Genomic DNA, 6,668 nt, shown 5'->3' with positions numbered 1-6,668 from the left:
ATAATGAAACGTTAACACTTCATGGTCAGGTCTTATATAAACTCTTTGTATAGGACGCCCCCACTCGCATGTCCCCTACACGAATGATCAAGATCAGACCATCTGTGACAAGTCATAACACTTGTGACCATTCCACAAAGCGGGCCGCATCCGTAGCATTACCAGGATAAGATTTCCCTCCTATATCCATATACTACAGACCATTTTGGTTATCACTCAAGATATGATCCACTTGTATGTCACCACATACATGCTTAAGTTATATACAGATAACCAGGGATTTTATGTTTATTGGTTTATGGTAAAGCAAATAAAACATACAACTGAGCAAAACCAAGATGTGAAATAAATATCATATATTATACAACACAAGCGTTCGTACAAACTATTTACAAACTACAAGACATGAGACTTTAGGACATCAACCCTAATAGACTTCTCTGATTCGAGTGAGAATAAAGTGTTTGTTTCTACAAATGCTATCTTCTTGGAGGAAGACCACATCCGGGATCATAAGCCACGAAGTAAGCTTGTTTTACGTGAGATTTCTAGTAAGACTAGGACTACTGAAGGTTCGACAAGAGTTTTTGAACAGATTGACGGATCAATAAGAGTTGTTGAGGTTAGTACATCTAGTCAACCAGCTCAAGAGTTGAGATTGTTTGGACATAGTGGGAGGGTTATGAACCCACCGGATCGCTACATGGGTTTTACTGAAGCCTAGGACGTCATTTCTAATGATGGGGTCGAGGATCCATTATCTTTTAAGAAAGCAATGGAGGATGTTGACAAAGATGAATGGATTAAAGCCATGAACCATGAGATGGAGTCTATGTACTTCAATAACGTCTGAGAGCTTGTGGATCTACCTGATGGGGTAAGACCTATTGAGGGACTACATGCTCATGTATGGAGATAAGGATTTAATCCTTACAAGATACGCGAACTCTGACTTTCAGACCGATAGAGATTCTCATAAATCGACGTTGGGGCCAGTGTTCACTCTGAATGGAGGGGCTATAGTATGGCAAAGCATCAAGCAAGGAGGCATCGTGGACTCCACTATGGAAATCGAATACGTAGCCGCTTGTGAAGCAGCTAAGGAGGCTGTTTGCCTGAGAAAATTCCTTACAGATTTGGAAGTTATTCCAAATAGGGATTTGCCTATCACTCTTTATTGTGATAACAGCGGGGTTGTGGCAAATTCAAAGGAGCCTCGGAGTCATCATCACGACAAGCATATAGAGCGAAAATACCCCTTGATCAGGGAGATTGTGCATCACGTGAAGGAACTCTTATTCAAGAGTACCTATGAGCAAAAGCGGATCTTTCCAATTCATTGTGACAAAATTACTGCATATACATTCAAACATACTTTGATGATGCTAAAGAGATCAAGAAATCATACCAGATGAAGATTTCTTCTTCACAGCGAGTCTGAAGCCCAACCGTCTACCTCAAATAATCACCACTCGGACAGAAGGAAATGAAGAAGACAAAACAACTCAGAGCCCTCAGTATTCTTGGAGTGAGAATCAAAAGCGTGGGCTTCGTTTGGATTTGGTAGAGGGAAGAAGGAAGAGAGACCGTACACAACGATCAAGCAAATGGGAGATGCGGTCATCTATCACATAGACAAGATGCTTGATCGTTCATGTGAAATATACGATTGTGTAGGAAAAGTAAGCGATGGTCTAAACGATCATGTAGGAAAAGGTAAACGATCGCGTAGGAAAAGGGTGAGCGATCGTCCGAACAATCATCTATATGATCGTTTAGTAAATACCGGGAGCGAAACGATCGCTTAGAAAATAGGTAAATGATCATTTAGATAATAGCGTGCGACGATGTAATCAGTATGCGATCGTTTAGCAATATCGTATATGTAAGCGATCGTGCAGTCACTATCGTATAGGCACTGATTTTTTAAGCGATGACACTATCTTTTCACAATGTCCGCACACCCTTGTCTCTTGCACACTGTCAGCTATTTATATTACACTCATCCGTTATTTAGAACATAAGAGGCGCCTTCCCATTTCCTTTATAACCGTCCAATAAATGTGATCTTAACACATTCATAACATATAATTAATATCATATATTAATTATAATATTTTCCTCTACTAGATATAAATCATATTTATATCCAATTTCCTTCATATTAATGTATCTCATACATAAAGTTAATTATATCATATTTAATTAACTCGTTCGATTATGTCATATATAATTGAACTCCCTCTTGTCCATTTAAACATTTCAAATTGACCCAAAAATTGACTCTTAGCTTGTACCCAAGCTACTAAGGGGACCTTATGGACCTATGGCTCGAAGCTCCAACGGTACGTGAATAGCTTACTAAACTCTTTAGTCACGATATCCACCATCCGTTAACTGCTAGGCATTCTACTAAAGACCGACAGTTGAACTCTTCTTGCCATAGATATATTTCTATGTTTATTGGATATAACCAATCATTAGTACGATGACCCTTCACAGATGCTCGTAATTATAGCAGGCTAATTTACCGTTTTGCCCCTATAATTACATCTTCCTCCTTAAGTACCACTAATCCCTCTAATGAACAATACAACATCGTCCTACAATGTGTGAACACCTCTTGGGCCATGAGAAGGTGCGTGGCGCCACATCGTTCAAGTCCTGGAATCAGCCCTTAAGGGAGCTATCTATCTACTTGCCCCTGCTTTGGGGAAAAAGTGAATTCCATCTTGTGTAGCTGAGTTCCCAGCTCCCAAATCAGACGAATCCCCAAAAGGGTAGGTTTGAGTCGATGTGATGGCCACTCGCACCCATGCAAATCAAAGAACCGCTCTCAATGACAGAAGTTCTCAAGTCACTCAGGATTGAGGTCATGTTACCTATGGCCATTCTAGTGAAGTGAAGTCTCAATCATGAATGGTGTTATATAACGAGACGTTAACACTTCGTGGTCAGGTCTTATACAAACTCTTTGTATAGGACGCCCCCGCTCGCATGTCCCCTACACGAATGATCAGGATCAGACCATCTGTGACAAGTCACAACACTTGTGACCATTCCACAAAGAGGATTGCATTCTTAGCGTTACCAGGATAAGGTTTTCCTCCTATATCCACATACTACAGACCATTTTGGTTATCACTCAAGACATGATCCACTTGCATGTCACAACATACATGCTTAAGTTACATACAAATAACCAGGGATATTAATTTTATTGGTTTGTGGTAAAATGAAAAACATCTAAATGTGCAAAGTCAAGTAGTGAAGTAAATATCATTTATATTATACGTCACAAGTGTTCATACAAAGTTTTTTACAAACTACTGGACACGAGACTTTAAAGCACAAACTCCAACATCACGGTGATGTGATAGTCATGAAGATCGAGTCAGAGCACAACGTTCTAATCCTTTTACAAATACCCTCATAGCTAAAGTGTTCGAGGGTCACTTGGAGAGTCTGGGTCTGCAGGATATGCGGCATCTTGTCTAGGGCAAGTGGGAGATGATAGGTGGTATGCCCTAGTTTATTGTATATTGTACATGTATTTATCTTGTATTGTACATTAGTCTCTCGAGGCATTAGGAAAAGTGTGAGATTGTTGGGATTGGTGTCTTAATTCTCCCAGAGTCTCGTTGTTTGTAATGAGACACATTGTTTATGAATAAAATAGTTGTTATTTCATTCTGACATTTACTCATATCCAATAAACAAAGCTCCATGATTATCTTATGTAAACTTAAGCATGTATATGTGATATACAATTAGATCATGCCATAAGTGATAACCTAAAAGGTCTGTAGTATAAGGATTAAGGTAGGATACCTAATCCTAGGGACACTACAGATACAACCCATTTGGTAGAGGTTTGCAAGTATTGTAAACTACTACAGATGGTAAATCTTGACCATTCATGTGGAGACGTGCGAGTGAAAGTGTCCTATACAAAGATTTTGTATAAGACCGGACCACGAGATGACTAGACTTTGTATATAACACCGTTGATACTAAAGAATTACATCTCACCTAAACGACCATAGGTGACACGACCTCAATCATGAGTGTTTTGGGAACTCATGCCTTTGAGGGAAGCCCTTTGATTAGTATGGGTGAGAGTGGCCAGATTGCCAACTCAACATGCCTACCTTTTTAGGGACTTGTCTGAATTGAGAGTTGGGAACTCAGTTACACAAGATGGAATTCACTCCTTCCCCGAAGCAGGGGTAAGTAGATAGATTGCTCTCTTAAGGGTTGATTCTGGGGCTTGAACATAGTGGCCACAACTTCTCTTTGGAAGAGAAAACTCGGTCATAGTAAAACTGTGACTTATGTTCACTATAGAGATCAGTAGTACTTAAGGAGTTAGATGTAACTATAGGGACATAATGGTTATTAGCCCAGTTGTACTTACGAGCGATCTGTGAAGGGTTGTCGCACTGTTGATTGGTTAAGATGTACACATAATATATCTGTAGTAAGAAGAGTTCAGTTTTCGATCTTTAGTGGAGTGTCTGGCAGTTAACGGATGGTGGATCCCATGACTAAAGAGTTTAGTGAGTTATTCACGTACCGTTGGAGCTTCAAGCTACAGGTCCATAAGGTCCCTTTGGTAGCTCAATGGATTCAAGTTGAGGATCAATTCTTGGTGTTAATTTGAAATGTTCAAATTGACAAGAGGTAATTCAATTACATATGATATGATCGGTGTGGTGTATGAGATACATCAAGTGGAGGATTAATGTAAATGAGATTTACATTAAGGACCATGGAATAGAAAAAGAGCTATGGTTTATATGTTTCATGAGATGAAATATTAAAACTATAGGTTATAAATATAGTATGGTAAGTTGGTTATCATATATATTTATAATAATGTTAATTATTAGATAATTATCTCTTTTTTTCTAATAACCAATTGAGTGTGAAGTTATTGGTGGTTTCATGGTAACCGTGAGATAAAAGGAAAAATATTGTCCTAAATTTCGAGGTTGATGATTGAGATTTTCTATTCTCGAAAATTTCTCACGGTGGCTGTCAAGTGAATTAAATTTACTAAACAACAGCTGAAGAGAGACTAGACGATCGTGGAGTGTTTCTATACGATAGTCACTCAGTTGGTCGATTAGTTAAATGATCACATAGCTTTTGTTAAACGATTAGGCATCGTCTATACGATAGACTTGTCATCTCCCACTTGCTCAATCGTTTACATGATTGTTCCTCCGATCTCATCCTCTAACCAAGTCTACACAGAGCCATACTTCTGGATTCTCACACCGAGAATACCAAGGTAGCCATTGTGGTGGTGTCGTACTCAACTCGACATAGTCGAGGTTTTATGGAGGTTGTTTACTTGTTCATGATTTGGGTGATCGTTGTGTTTGAGATTGTTGTGGATCGTGCAGTGTTGTGGTCGAAGTGTGTAACGATAAAAATTAATTCCTTATTATGCATGCACAGTGATGATAGATAATGTGCTACAAGCTCATGTCCCCAGCAACGGCGCCATAAACTTGTTACGATGGTTTGTGTCTTTATCTTTAACTTTAAGCATGTGGACAAATATGAATATAAAGTGCTATATACGCTCAAGTGCTTGTGATAAAGACATTTCTATGCGATACTACGTCTAAATATATGCGTTGTTAATGATATGCTCGTAGGATGCGATGGAGTAGTGCGTGTCACAAGTTTTCTTGCGCTGAAACCAAGTATAATTCCAATGTAAGTTTCTCAGAATGATCTGAGGTCGAACACAGGGATTGTTTTCGTTAATGCGTTGCTTATGTGATACATGCGACCGGTTTTTAATAATTAATAAAGAATGTTGATTTACACAGAAATGTAAATTGCAGTGGAAGTAAACATGCGTTAATAAAATAAATCCTAAACTAATATGATACACGATACAAGATACATGATACATGATACTGAGGTCGAGAACTGACTGTGAAGTTGTACAAATAATCGATGTATGCGATGGCAAGTCTTTATGAATGAAGCAAAACGAGAAAGAGTAAGAGTAAAAACATCGCAAGTTTGTCGATCATGTTAAGGACGTAACTAAGGTTCCGCTTTCCCTTGGCATACACCTCTTGGTGATCGGTCGCATTCCCATATCTCTATGGTGAAACAGGGATGAACGTGATGAACGCAAGGTTGTTTCCATCTCTGGAAGTACTTCTCGCTTTAGTTAACGCATTCTTCCAACCTTCTCTCGTTAGGTGGAATAATATCTTCACTTCTGCTCTCACAGGTGAAGATGCCATCGAGCATGCTTTAGCTAAACTTAATTATTTCCTTAACACAAATTAACTCACTCGCTTAATTCTTGCTATTTACCCATGGGATTAAGAACACATCATGGAGAAAATGGGTTATGGATGTACGAAAAGAGATAGAGAGATGACAATAGTGACTATCATAACATTTAATTCTAAAATTAAGCGTTCGATACATGTTGTGAATGAAAGATTAGAGAAGATGAATACAAATGATGAAATAGAGATTAGAAACAAATACAGAAAGAGTGTCAACATCTTGACACAGATCCCGATCGAAGATAGTGCTTGCCGGCGTGTGGAAGTAGTGGAGAGGAAAGCTTCCTTCTTAGGCTTGCGGCATGTGGAATTGACCTTCACACAGAGCTTCAACTATGAGAA

This window comes from Benincasa hispida, chromosome 11, assembly GCF_027475165.1.
Source record: "Benincasa hispida cultivar pf3 chromosome 11, pf3_genome.v1.1, whole genome shotgun sequence".
NCBI lineage: Eukaryota > Viridiplantae > Streptophyta > Magnoliopsida > Cucurbitales > Cucurbitaceae > Benincasa > Benincasa hispida.
This window is presented reverse-complemented; position numbering follows the sequence as displayed.